Raw genomic sequence first — 14,632 nt, 5'->3', positions numbered from 1 at the left:
TGCCCTTTGGGAGCGATGAGAAAAATCATGTGGGGGACTCGATATCGTGGAGCTGGGGACACAGAGGCTGAAGGACTTGGGGGGCAAGCGTCCCTCTGGGGTCTTGTCACCCTGTCCTCCTGGGTAGGGAGCAGGTCTCCATGTCCCCCCGCCCCCACTGGAGGACACTGTGACCGCAGAGGGCTCCCCTTGGCAGCTCTCTGGCTCTCTCCAAGGCGTGGAATTGAAGTCTGGGGATGACAGGTGCTTGAAGCAGCCACCAGGCGGCACCCGCCACCGGCTCTTGGAGCTCTTGAAAGCCGGGAGCTTCCCAGAGGACAAAGGAGCAGCAGGGATTGCTGGGCCAGGAGCGCTGGGAACCGGGAGGGTGCTGGTGAGTGTTTAACCTCCAGCCCCTTGGGTGGATTTGTATCCCAGCCATGATTTGCGATGCTTGCCAATTTCCTTGGTGTAAATACCCCCTTGGCTGATTTGGAGCAACCAACTATGTATATAGTAAATGGTACAATAAATGCAAATAATCTCAAGAACATAGAAGAGTAGAATGTGGTAAAATAACTAGGAAGTGGTGAGGTTTGAGTACTGGAGGACCTTGGGTTTTTGTTGTGTTTTGTGTTTATTTATTTTTGAGTGAGAACGGGAAGGGGCAGAGAGAGAGGGAGACGGAGAAGCCCAAGCAGGCTCGTGCCGTCAGCACAGAGCCCGATGCGGGGCTAGAACTCACACACTGTGAGACCGTGAGCGGAGCCAAAATCAAGAGTCGGACACTTAGCCGACTGAGCCACCCAGGCTCCCCGGACCTTGGTTTTTTATAATTTAACTTATTAAACAACTGGCTTACAAAATTCTGAAACTCTAACAGTTGGCCCTCAGAGACTGCTATAGGCTGGCTCTTACGTCCCACTGTGCCCTCCTCCTGCCCGGACCTCCCCTTGGCCTTGAACATCACCACCTGAATCACCCCAACCATCTATTCAGCAAATATATTCTGAGCACAAAACATCTGCAATATCTCCATGAGTCCCCTCAAACAGCCTGGGAAGGAGGAACTCGTATTCTCATTTTACAGAAGAGGAAACTGAGGCTCAGACAGGCGAAGTCATCTATCTCAGGTCACCCATAGGATCTGGGACCGGAACTCAAGCCTGAATCCGAAAGCCACGTTCCTACCACAGTGCTATGTTATTCTTGAGGTCGTGGTGGGGTTCTGGGGGAATGCCATGCCCCGAGCTCTCACCCCTGCTGACCTGTCCTGGTGCCTGGAAGTCCCCATCAGTCACCCTTGTGGCTCCTGGCTGCCGAGGGAAGGCGCTGGTACTTGGGAGGGTGACAAGCCCGAAGCCAGCTCCCACCTTGCAGACAGCAGGACACAGCCATGCGGGGGTCTAAGACAAAGAGAGGTGGCCGGGGACATCGACTGGGCAGTCAGTGCACGTGCAACCCCATGCAAACACGTCACCTGCATGACCTGCCAGACCTCACAACCATCCCACGATGTGGGTACAATTATTATCCCATTTTACTGCTGGGGAAACTAAGGCTCAGAAAGCTGGATCACTTGCTCCGGCAGGTTGCTCTGCTAAGAAAGCAGACTGTACTGACTTCAGCTCTGGCGGTGGGGAAGGAAGGAGGGTAGACAGGAAATCAGGAAATGGGGGCGGGGGCTCAGCCTTGCGGTGGTTCTTCTGGAAGCTGATCTGGGCAGAGGCTCGTCAAGCCTGCCCTCCATATCCCTCCCCATGCGCCGCTCTGCTGAGCCACATAACTCGAATGTCCGGGTATGTCCACTCTGTGCTATGTCCCCGGGGATGCCAAGTGGTTAAGACATGGGATGCCCACTGGGGCTCATGGCCTGGAGGGAGTGAGAGATCTGTCAAATGGTCGCCCAGAAAACGATAACATTGTGGCTGGGCCCGGAGCCCAAAGGTGGGGGTGGGGGTGGGGGTGGGGTTGCTGGGCATGTGCGATGTAGCCAGACTTTGGGGGTGGGGTGGAAAGGAGTCAGGAAATGGTACGAGGCTGGAAAGGTGCAGAGTTGTGGAGGGTGGGTGCAGGGAGGAGAATGTGTCCAGCCACTGAGGACAGCGTAGAGAACAGGGTGGGGACATTGGGAGAATGGACGAGGCCGGGGTGGTGGGAAGGAGGCAGAATGGCTTCAGGGAGGAGGGAGAGGCTGTGCGAGAATGGGGGGGGGCCTGGGCCGGAGAAGGGGTGCGAGAAGGTGAGGAATCGAGGGATAACTGGGAAGGAGGAAGGGGAGGAGTCGGTGATGGATTGGCAGGAGGAGGAGGAGAGGGAAGGAAGTGAAATCTCGTTTGCTACTTGGGCATCATCCACGGAAGAAGCAGGTCGGGCGGTGGGTTGGGCTTCCGCCACATCGCGTCTGCGGGGTCTGGTCAACCTTCAGGCGGAGGTGTCCAGAAGGCTCCTGGAAAACAGGCTCAACGTCACTGGCCATCAGGGAAATGCAAATGAAAGCCGCCCGAGATGTCACTTTGGGCCACCGGAAGGACTAAAACTGAAGACCGAAAATACCAAGTGCTGACGAGGACGCAGAGAAGCCAGAACGCTCCCGCGTCGCTCCCGCAGATGCACCAGGGCTCAGCCGCTTTGCACAGCAGTGCGGCGGTTTCTTACAACGTTGGACACATAGTCACCATTGGGCATATTTGCACCAGGTGGCGCATCCAGGCAACTCTGCAAGCCCTTTCCTAGGTAGTTCTGCAAGAGAATGAAGCCATATGTGCCTACAAAGACCTGTAGATAACACTATTCGCAGCTTTATTATTAATAGCCCCAAGGCTGGAAACAATCCAAAGATCCACCTTCTGGTGAATGGATATGTGGATGATAGGACACCACTCAGACTAAAAGGGCGCAGACGGTTGATCGGTGCACAACGTGGATGAATCTCAAACACACGCGGGGCTAAAGGGGCCAGACACAAAGGGCTGTTTGTCTATTTCGCGGCTTCAACAACAGGCAGGGCGAGAACAGGCCAAACTGAGCTCTGGCGGTGGAAATCAGATGGGTGGTTACCCTTGCCGGGGAGGAGGAGGCTGGAAGGAGCCTTCCGGGATGATGGGAACATGCCTGATCTTGGACTGCGTGGTGGTCACATGAGATTGTCACTTCCCGAAGCCCCCCCTCCCCCCAACTGTTCTCGCCTGACTGGTGCATTTCACAGTGTGGGAAGTGCGTCTCGAGTGCAAGCCAACGAACGAGCGGGCAGGTGCGTTCGTGAGTCCGGCTGGGCACGCCTGCGGGTCCGCCCGGGTGAAGGAGCCTGCGTGAGGGTCGAGGGCTTGGAAATCTGGCCCCGGGAGGCGGGAGGAGGCCACAGCTCCTGGGGCTGTCCCACCCATGTCCTGCGTAGATGCAACCCTTCTTTCCTTCAGTGGCTGCTCCTGTGCCCAACACCATCCATGACTCCCTAGTACCCAAGTACAAAAAACGTGTCCAGTCTTGTCACTTGCTGGGCATTGACCTAAATGCGTCATGGTCTGGGCAGACTGGACTCCTCACTCCTCACACATGCTTCCTGCCTCTCATCCATCACCCCCTTCCACTACCTCTCTCTGAGGTCAGCTCCCCCAGGCCCCGAGCCCTTTCTGAGCTCTGAGCGGATCCAGCCATGCCTCTGGTCTCCCTGTTGCCTCGTTCCTCCTCTTTCTGGTTCTTTGCCCCGAGCCTGGCTGACCAACAGATAACTCCAGTGTGTTCTCCTCCACTCCGGGCCTCGATCTCTCCATCTGTAAAATGGGTGTCCGTGTGTCTGCTCATGCCACCGTCATGCCATTCCACTCTTCACTCACCTGTTCCTTCCACTCGGGTGAGCCGCCCGAGGCAGGGTCTTGTGCATCTGGTAACCTTAACAATGGCACTAGAAGCTCACCCCTGTGTGCCAGTCAGGAGTTTACTCTGTGCTAAATTGGTCGCCTGTGTTTTCTCATTTCATCCTCGCCTTGTGAGACGGGTCCTCTTTGTAACTCCATTTTACAGATGGACACACTGAGGTTCAGAGAGGTTGAATGACTTGCCTGAGGCCACACAGATCTGGGACTTGCTGGGGGGCAGGGGGACACCAGCCACCAAAGGCTGGCTTCTTGAGGAAGGGCTGGATATTCCCCCAAATCCCCAGGGCTCAAAGCCACACCCTCGGCCCGACTGTCCCTCCGCCACACAGAGCAGAGTCCTCCCCGGAGGCTGTTCTGTGCCCATACCAGCCCACCGTGGAGGGCGGGAGGTGCTGGGAGGCGGCCGTTGGGCTCTGCCCATGCTTGGTGCCCACGTAGTGCCAGCGGTGATGCCAGAGAGTACTGTAGGGCAGAGGTATTCCCTAATTCAACCACCCCAGACTCAACTCTGTGAGACCTTGGGCCTGCCAGCACCCTCTCGGGTCCCAATTTTCCCTTCTGTAGAATGGGAGTATCTACACTAGCTCCTGCTGGAGGGACCAAGGGGCAGGCAGCAGAACTGGGAGGAGCCGACAGGGAGGATATGGTGGGCAGCGAAGGCACCCACCAGTCAGCGTGGGATGGCAGCTTGGGAGCCAGCGAAAGCCTGGAGGCAGGGCTGCGAGAAGGTCCTCCTGGAGGTGGGACCTGAAGCCATGGGGGGGAATAAGAGAGTGTGATCCTCGCCCAACAGGGCTCCTCTTAGTAACACCCCGCCCGGGTGTTCTCAATCCACACAGAAGGGACATGCTTCCATCCCCCGGGGCAGAAAACGTCATGACAAACAGCCTGTAGCTCTTGCATTTCCCCATAGGTAGCCCCGCCCCCATAGGTAGCCTCGCCCCCACAGGTAGCCCCGCCCTCATAGGAGACCCGTCCCATAGGTAGCCCCGCCCCATAGGTAGCCCTGCCCCCATAGGTAGCCCCGCCCTCATAGGAGCCCCGTCCCATAGGTAGCCCCGCCCTCGTAGGAGCCCCGCCCCATAGGTAGCCCCACCCCCATAGGTAGCCCCGCTGTGCCCAGAGACACTTCACAAATGTTGAAACTGCAGCCGCGTGCGAGGCGGTGTGTGGATTCAGGGTCCAAAGGTGGTTGGCCTCGAGGACAGGTGTGCTGCGTGCCCCTCTGGGTGGCACTAACGGCGGGCTTCAGCCTCAGCCTCTGCTCCTGTGCTCCCTGCACACGCGGTCCCGGGCCACGGGATGCCGCAGGCTTGCGGGGCAGGGACTGCGACTCTGCCTCTAGAACGGTCCTGGCACCAAGCAGGTGACTGGGCGGTGTCCATGGAATATTCCAACAGCTGGGAGTAGGCATGAAAGCGTTTTGGAAGGACAACAGGGAACAATGCCCGTCCTGGAATGTTACGTGGACTCAGCCTCAGTTTCCTCCCCTGTGAAATGGGATGATCACAGTGTCGCCCCGCGGGGGTGTTGGGGGAGGGGTGAAGGAGACGAGGCCGGAAGAGAGTAAGCGTGTGCCCGATAAATCATAGCTGCTGGGATCATTGGATGTGGGAAGGAGACTGGAAGGCAGTACACCATGCTGTTGAGCGGTTCACCACCCAGCGGGCGTTAAGTAAGCTTCATTTGCTTCTTTTGACTTCTGTCTTCCTCGTGTTTCTCAACAAACAGAATAAAACCATAAGTGCCAGGGCATCGGGGGTCCCCAACCTCCCTGGCTGGTGAGTAAACCGTCGTCCTAGACTTCCTGCTGTGTTCACTAGGAAGGCTGTGAGCCCGTGGTCTTCACCTGGGGGTGACATTGCCCTCCAGGGGACATTGCCACGTCTGCGAATATTTTTGCTTGTACCCCTGGCATCCAGTAGGTGGTCGGGGTGCCCTGCAGTGCACAGGGCAGCCTCCCCCCCCCCATGGGGGGGAAGTGTCTGGTCCAAGAGGTCAAGGGTGCCGAGGTGAAGAAGCCCTGCTATCCTCACTCGGCAGTGAGAGACCCACAGAGCTCCCCTTCCCAGAGGTTCGCAGGGACCCAGATGGGCTTCTGCGTGCGGGGGGAGGCTGGTGGCCGGAAGGCTGTAGCCACAGCTGCCGGGGGAGGCTGGAGAGCCGCATGCCCATGCCCGAGGTCGGCAAAACGAGAATGCCCTCTCTGGGCCTCATGACAGACCAGAGCGCCAAAGTGGCACTGACACAGTCCCCTTTCCGAGGCACACGAACCCTGCCAGGGGAGTCATGGGCACAGGGAACCACACTCCCCTCCAGTCTCGGCGTTGGTTCCAAGCTGCTCCCCACTCCCTTGGGTTCATTCTTTCCAGAGACCCTGCTGTCCAGGCTCTGGGCCCCCAGGAGGGACAGGCTTCAAGTGATTTCCTACAGAGTTTCAGCGGTGCCTCAGCAAATCACTGGGTGCAAATGAACACGCAGGACAATATTCTCCCTCTTACTGCCTTCTGGCCCCATGAGCCTTCTTGCTCTTTCTTCTTCATGTGCTCCTGCCTCAGGCCCTTTGCACTTGCTGTTTCCTGTATCTGATGTTGTCTTCCTAGATGTCTGCCCCGCTGGCCTTGTCTCACCCTTTTGGCCTCAGCTTGCTGTCCCCTCTTCTGAGAGGTCTTCTCTGCAGCCCTGCCCTTGGGTCTCCTTTCCTACAACCCCCTTTTCCGGTCCAGCACTGATAACCATCTGGAGCGAGGTGGAGGTAATGAATTTTGTTGTGCAAGGGCGGGGCCCCTGTTCCTCATGTTCCCTCTCCCCTCCTCACTGTGCCTGGCGCACAGTAGAGGTTCAGGGAGCATTTACTGAATGAACTAACGAGCAAGGGAGGCCGTGCACGGGCGTGGGAGGGAGGCAGAGCAGTGACGGAATTAACAAAAGCCGTCAGCACGGGGCGGGCGGAGACCAAGGGAACCTTAGGTGTAAGGCTTGGAGTCCGGCAGACCTGGTTCGAATCCCGGCTCCCCTGCTTACCAGTTGCAGGATGGTGCACAGCCCGCTAACCTCTGGGAGCCTCAGCTTCCACGCCTGCGAAATGGGGAGAGGAGTCCTTGCTGATCCTAAGACCACGGGAGAGGCCACGACCGTGCGCGTGGCTGGCACACCGGAGGCGCCTGGTTACTGCCCATCTGGGGACAGATGGTCCCTGGCTTCCGGGCAGACACAGACCACCTGAGCGGCACCGCGGAGGCCTCCCCGGCCGGAACCTCAAAGCTCCGCCCCTGCGGTTTGGGGAGCAAACCCCCGCCCTGCTGAGCTCTCTGTCTTTTGGCCTAAAATTAGCTCACAAATTCCTTGGCTGCCTGGCCGGTGCTTCCAACCGACAATTCAAACCAGATGTTTCCAGCTGTCGGGGCCCATCCCCCCTCCCGGCCCGCGCCCGCGTGTGTCCCTGTCCAGGAGGTCTGAATTAACCCCCGGGGGAGAGCGGCCCGCTGGCCACACTCAGGAGCCCTGGCTGCGTGGCGGATGCAGGGGTGTGGAGGGGAGCCCCAGGCCCGCAGGCACACCCCCTTCAAGGATGGGGGCGCCCCCTGCCGACTGACCAGCTGGCGGGTGACGGCCACCGGGCCTAATTGCTCTGCCCCTTTCCATCCGGTAGCATTATGGAGTGCCTGCTGTATGCCAGGCTTCTGTGTTCGCCGCTGTCCAGATGGTGAGACAAGCATTCTCAGTCCCAGGTGTCGTTTGGTTGCTGATATTATTATTATTATTATTATTATTATTATTAGCATATTTATTTAATGCCAGGTGCCAAGGTTCACTGATTTCTCACGATAACCCAGGGGTGTGGGGGTTATTATTACTCCCATTTTATAGATGAGGAAACCGAGGCCCAGGGCGGTGGAGTAACCTAGCCCAAGGGCCCCCAGCTCCAAAGCAACAGAACCCAGAAGTCCCCGAAGGGCAGGTATTCTTGGCTCCTCCTGGGTGGGTTTGACTTCTCTGTTGTCACCCGCCATGTGGCCCTTTTCCATGTGGTGGGTGGGTCTGGCTGTCATGGAAGGACCTCTCTGCCAGGATGCCCCTGGGCCCAGCAGGCAGCTGGAACCCCCACAAGCCCAGTTTCTGTCCCAGCTGAGTCAGGAGCTGGTGGTCAGGGTGGAAGGAACCACGGGGAGGCTGGGAATCTGTGTGGCTTTTGTGAGGGCCTCATACAGAGCCCCTTCTCCCCAGAGATGGGACCCAGAGCCAGCTCTTGGTCAGAGTCCTGGAGAGAAAGAGTGCGTGTGTGTGTGTGCGTGTGTGTGTGTGTGTTGGGGGTGGGAAAAGAGGAGAAAGCCTTGACACAAGGAGAGATATGGTGGAGGGTTTGCCCACATAGGGACCCATGATTGGCCTTCTTCACCTACAGTAAAAGCCCAGATCCCTGCCAACGCCCACAGAGGCCCTGCACGGTCTGGCCCTGGTGCCCTCTAACCTCCCACTGTCCCCTTACTCACTCTGTTCCAACCACGCCAGATACTTCTTTTCCTCTCCTTGAAAATGCCAGGCTCCGCCTACCGCAGGACCTTTGCACCTGCTCTTCTCGCTGCCTGGAATGCTCTTCCTCTGATCATCTCTCTCACTCACTCTCTCACAGCCTTCAGGGCTTCGCTGGAATGTCCCTTTTTCCCTGACCTTTTCCTGACTTATATATCACTAAGTTGTCACTTTAACCATCTTCCTTGTTCCACTAGAATATAAGCTCCCCACTTCTCGCTCTCGGCCGGCAGCCCTCTGCTCAAAGTCAGGCACCCCACCCCCTTCCCAATAGGGCTGCAAAGGAATTCAGAAGCACCATCTGATTCCGTCCCACGATGGGGTAGCTAGCGGGTGGGGCGGGGGCAGTGGAGACCGCGGGGGCACGACGTGCCCGAGGGCACCCAGTGGGCAGGGCCAGATGGGGAGGGTGAGGCCAGGTCTGCGGTGTTTACATTCCTGCCCTCCCAGATGGCTTCCGTGCGGGGCTAGCGAAGGGCTCCTTGCACCGGCCAGGCCGCGGGGAATGTAAATGTTTACAAGGCAGCGCGCAGCTGGCCGGGCCACCAGCGCCACGGGAAGGCCAGAGATCCTACCGGCTCCTGTGCCCCCCTCCAAAAAAAGAGGGCAATGCAGAGTTCCTTTTTTTTCCCAGAAAACTTTTCATCGAGTCATAACCTACGTAAAACACACGAATCTCAAGGGTGCATCTTGATTCTTCCCTACGCACGCGCCCGTGTAACCGCCACCCGGGTCTAGATAGCATACGCTTCCGGCCCTAGAAGGTTCCTTTGTGCCTCTTTCCGGCCAACACCACCATCACCCCCTGCCAAGGTAACTGCTCCTCTGACTTCTGTTCCCGTAGCTTACTTAGTTTCGCATTTGTTCTAGAACTTCGTGTAAATGGCATCACCCAGTGTGTGTTCTCCCGGGCCCAGTTCTTTCGCTGGGCGTGTTGATGGGACTTACCCACGCCGTATGCCCCCGGCCTCTTCCTTTCGCTGCTGAGAAGCGCTCTCCCGCATCGAGGTACCAGTCTGTTCACCCGTTTTTCTGTTGGTGGACATTGGGGTTGCTTCCAGTGTTTTCTGCCCTTGTAGATTAACGCGGTCATGGATATTTTTGTCTCTGTGTGGATGTGTGTTTTTATTCCTCTTGGGTAGATACCTACGAAGGAGGTTGCGGACCATCCGGGAAGCGGACGGCTAACTTTGTGGGAGCTGCCAGACCATTTTCCAAAGTGGCTGTGCTGTTTTGCTCTCCCGTCCATCGTGGGTGAGCGTGGCGACGACAAGTGAATGCAAACGCGTGGAAAATTTACTTAGGATCACTGAGCGACAGAGCTTGGAGGAGCCTCCGCTGACCCCTCCTGATGCAGGAAGGGAAACCGAGGCTCGGGGCCACGCAGTGTGTGAGGAGCAGAGCCAGGAGCTAACGCAGGTCCCCTAACGTCCAAGCTTTTAACTACCCCAGGGTCTTAGTGGATCAACGCACTGTCTTGTTTTCCTGGAAGAGGCCTCATGCCGAGCCCTTTCCTACCTCAGGGCCTTTGCACCTGCTGTTCCCTTGGTCCGGGAGCTCTTCCTCCTGCTCCTCGAGTGCCTAGTGTCTCTTATCCTGCAGTCCTCAGTTCAGAAACATCTTCAGACAGGCTGTCCCTGACCACGGTTGCTAAAATAACTGCCCAGGCACCTGCCCCCCACCCCTGCTTACTTCCAAGCTATCTTTTATCCTTTTTATCTCCTTGACAGCATTTCGCAGTGTTGGATTATCTTCCCGATTTGCCACTTGACTTGTTTCTCATCCGTGTCCCCTACTAGGAGCTCCCTGAGGCCGGGCCCTGGTCTGCCTTGTTCCCGGACAGGAGCTGCTGCATAGCAAAATAACGTCATTGTACAGCCCCTCCCTGGGCCTCCGTTTCCACATCTGTGACATGCACAGATGGGGCTAAAGTCATTCAGCCGATGGACGGCATTTATGGAGCCCCTGCCGTGTCCAGGAGCTGGTAGAGTGGGGATGCCTTAACAGACAGGCTCTGATTCTGGACCCGAGAGGCTGACAGTCTAGAGTCATATGTCGAGAGACCACGAGAGCCCGGCGTGCTCGAGCCCTCTGAACGGGGAGCCCGCTGGGAGCACGGAGGAGGCTGCTGACATCCCTCTCCAGATGGGGTCGGGGAGGGCTTCCTGGAGGTGGCGATGACTGAGCGATGATGTGCAGGGGAGCAGGGACGGCGGCGCAAAGCTGGCCGTTTCTGGCTCATCGACAGCACAGATCCTGTTGACACGTGCTCGGTACACAGCTGGGGAGCAAGTGAAACTCTCGAGTTTATAGGTGGGGAAACTGAGGCCCAGGGGGGGTTTCACAGCACACCTAGAGCTCTGGCCTGCCATTCTGCCTCCTTGGAGCACCCCCCCCCCCCCGGCCAGGAGGCCACTCCATGGGTGTCCCTCTGAAGGCCAGGACTACGCTGTGATGGGGCCACAGCCCAGGCCTCTCCAGCCACATAAAAGGCTTGGGATATTTTTGCCAGGAGGGCAGGTCCCAGTGGCCCGAGGGCCGTGTAATTAGAGGCGGCACCGAACCCACCAGAGGCCGGAGCTGGGGACTGCGGTGGGCCGGGCTGCCCCAGGCTCAACCGGGGAGGACCTTGGCCGAGCCGCGGGGTGTGTGGGGGGGTCCCCACCCCTTCTCCGTCTCCTCGGCCACGGCTGTTCAGCGGGGCGGGCGCACAGCTGGTAATTGTACGGGGGGCACCGGGCGGGGTCTCGGAATTGCTTCAAGGCCGGGATTATAGGTTGCAAGCGAGTGGCCTGGCCTGCTCCGTGCCCCAGGCCTGCCCGCTCACCTCGGAGCCAAGGCGGTGCGGGCCCTGGGGGTCAGCTGGGCCGGGCCCGCAACAGGCCCTGGGGCTGGAGAGTGAAGAATGTGAGACCTTGCGGTAGACGAAGACTGGCTGGGGCAAAGTCTCGGAGCACGAGGTTGTCAAAACCTGGGAGTGCAGGAGTGGCGGTCCGAATGCTCATTCGCACAGCGACAAGCATTTACAGAGCGCCTACTGTGTGCCAGGCGCTGTCCTAGATGCTGGCGTTATGGAAGTGCACAAAACGGACCTGGCTCATCTACTCTGTTTGGTTGCAGTTTAATTATTTATTTTGAAAGCGAGGGAGAGAGAGAGAGACAGAAGGAACCAGTGGGGGAGGGCCAGAGAGAGAACGGACCGAGGATCTGAAGCGGGCTCTGTGCTGACAGCAGAGAGCCCGATGCAGGGCTTGAACTCACAAGCTGTGAGATCATGAGCTGAGCTAAAGTCGGACGCTTTAATGGACTAAGCCACCCAGGCGCCCCATGGCTCATCTATTCTTAAAGGATAATAACCTTCCGGAACCGCTCTGAAGGTGCTGGTTTCCAACTACCTCGGGGCCTTCGCACGTGCTGTTCTTGCTGCTGGGGATCCTCCTGCCTCCTTGCCTTCCTAAATACCTCCTCCTCATCTCCATGAGCAACTCTGCTATTAGCTCCTCATGGAGGGCCCCAGGAGCTCTGGGACCAGACTAGCCCCCTACAATGCCAGAAGTGCCCCAGCCCAGCTCTTAGCCCGGTTTGCAGTTAGATACTCATTTGTTTGTTTACTTGTTTATGTCAGGTCTCCCTTCTACGCTGTGAGCTCTGTGCCCGTGTTTGCTCATCACTGTCTCCCAGAGCCTGACAGCGGCTGGGTGTAAAGTAAACGTCAAGAGATATTTGTAGAACAAACGAAGGGCGGGGTGTGAGAGCGTCGGGACCTCAGTGTTGGCAGGCTCGTGGCAGAGATCTGGCCCAAGCCCATTTAGCTGCAGCCCAGAGAGGGGCGGCGATTTGCCCAGCACCCCCCACAGTTGGTGAGACACAGGGGCTGGCGAAGAAACAAGGGCTCTGATCTCCACACGCCGTTGGAGCTAGGTCACGCTGCTGTGAACCTCAGTTTCCACATCTGTCAAATGGGTTGTGCTTATCCATCCACCTCTCCCCCAGGCACTTACGGAGCCTGCTGGGCTTGAAGCACAGCGGTGGGCTCCATGGAGGGGAGGGACGCCCGGTACTTTGGAGGGTGGCTGACTCAACTTTGCAGGAAGCAAGTAATAACATTCGCTCTCAGTGTGGGAGGCAGAATGAGGCCCCTCCCCCAGAGATGTCCACAGCCTGAGCCCTGGAACCTGCAGATGGGAATGTGTCACCCGGCATGGCAAAGGGCTTTGCGGATGGGATTAGGTTAAGGACAGGAGGTGGGGAGGTCACCCTGGGCTATCTGGGTGAGCCCAATGTCATCCCAAGGGTCCTTGAAATTGGGAGAGAGGTTTGGAAGAGAGCCAGGGGGATGTAGTGTGAGAACCTAGCCCATGGCAACTGGCCGTGAAGACGGAGAAAGAGCCCATAAGCAGGGGGACTCAGGAGGCTTCTAGATCCCTCCCCCGAATCCTCCGGGATGAACGGAGCCCCGCCGACACCGTGCTTTTCACCCGGTGAGACCCATTTCTGACTTCTGGCTGCCAGTACCGTGAATAACAGATGTGTGCTGTTAAGCCACTGAAGTTTGTGGTCATTTGCTATGGCGGCTGTAGGAAACTCATACACTTGGCATCTAAGCAATGCTCGTTCCTGCCCTCCAGCTCCTCTGACTTTTCCCAGAAGCCTTGTGAGCAGCAGACATTCTCTGTCCTCAGTTTCCAGATGACAAAACAGAGGCGGAGGTAGAATTTGAACCCAGGTCCGTCTGCCTGTGGGTCCGGGCTCTGCCATTCTGGTACCAGAGCAGGAGCACAGAGCAGGAGCACAGAACAGGACCCTGACTTAGGCGGGGGCATCCGGGCCATCCGAACTGGAGTCAGGTCCTGTTTGGGCTGGTTGCACCCCTGCCTCTTGATGTCTCGGGGTCAGATTCCCTGCAGCCCTCAGGCTTTGCCGGCAGGGGTTCCTCCCCGGGGTAGCCGGCCCTGGGATGCCCCCTGGTCGTCTTGAAGGTGGGTGCCCCTGCTGCATCACGTCTGTGGGCGGCCACTTGCGCCTGGGGGCACGTGCATCTACGAGCGTCCACTGGCAGGCAGTCATCAGTTTCCTTGGGACGCAAGGTTTGGGGGTGACCCCAAGAGATAATGGGATCTTCTCTGGGGTTTTTTCCAAACAAACAACTGCTCTCCCCCGTTTTGGAGGTGAGTAGGGATTGCGGGGACCATCAGAAGAGGTGATAGTAATCTAGAGTCCTGGTCCCTAAAGGGTGGACAGGAATTGTTAACTCATGCACTCCCCCTGTCCCATACCCTCTGTGGCTCCCTACTGCCTCCTGGATGAGTGACGCTTTAACCTGGCTCTTGCTGACTTCGACCCTCATTACCTGCACCTCCCTTTTCTCTGCCTCACGTTCCAGCCTGGTCTAATTACGGTGCGGCTTTCCAGTCACTGTGCCTTTATCCATGCTGGTCCTCCTGCCAGGATGCCTCTCCAGGGTCTCTTGTTCAGACTGGCTGCTGTCCTCCTGGACGACTTCCCGCCTCTTTCTCTCAGGGCACCTCTCCCTGCCCTGGGGTTCCCTGAGCTCTTGGCCTGACCTCTCTCCTTCTACAGATCTCTTTTCCATTTTGTGTAAAAGTAATTCACATATGCGTCCTTCTCCCTGGACTTCTCCAGAGGGCTGGGTTGTGTGGGATTTCCCTCTGAGACCTGATGGGCAATGTGCCTGGCGCATGTTCAGCAAGCACTTGTGAATGAATGAATGAATGAATGAATGGGTACGTGAATGAATGGAATCAAGGGCCACTGACCCACCGGGGTCCTCCGGTCAGCCAGAGATCCCAGTTGCAGGGTCTACTATTGACTTGCCTCAGTTTCCTGGTTGAGCCGCTTGAATACACCCTGCCTCACTTTTCCCACCTGTGAAATGGGGTCCCGATTCCCACTCCAGCTAGTCCATTTGGGGTATTGTGTGTGGGTGTTTAATGTTTATTTTTGAGAGAAAGCGAGACAGAGCGTGAGGCGGGGAGGGGCAGAGAGCGAGGGAGACGCAGAATCTGAAGCAGGCTCCAGGCTCTGAGCTGTCAGCACAGAGCCCAAAGCGGGGCTTGAACTCACGGACGGCGAGATCATGACCTGAGCTGAAGTCAGACGCTTAACCGACTGAGCCACCCAGGGGCCCCTCCATTTGGGGTACTGGAAGGCCACAGATCTTCCAACGTGGGAGCCAGAGGGAGCCCAGGAAGCTTCCCGCCCACCCTGGCAAATAAGGAAAC

Source organism: Felis catus, chromosome D3, assembly GCF_018350175.1.
Source record: "Felis catus isolate Fca126 chromosome D3, F.catus_Fca126_mat1.0, whole genome shotgun sequence".
NCBI classification, from domain to species: domain Eukaryota; kingdom Metazoa; phylum Chordata; class Mammalia; order Carnivora; family Felidae; genus Felis; species Felis catus.
Note: the sequence above shows the minus strand (reverse complement) of the source record.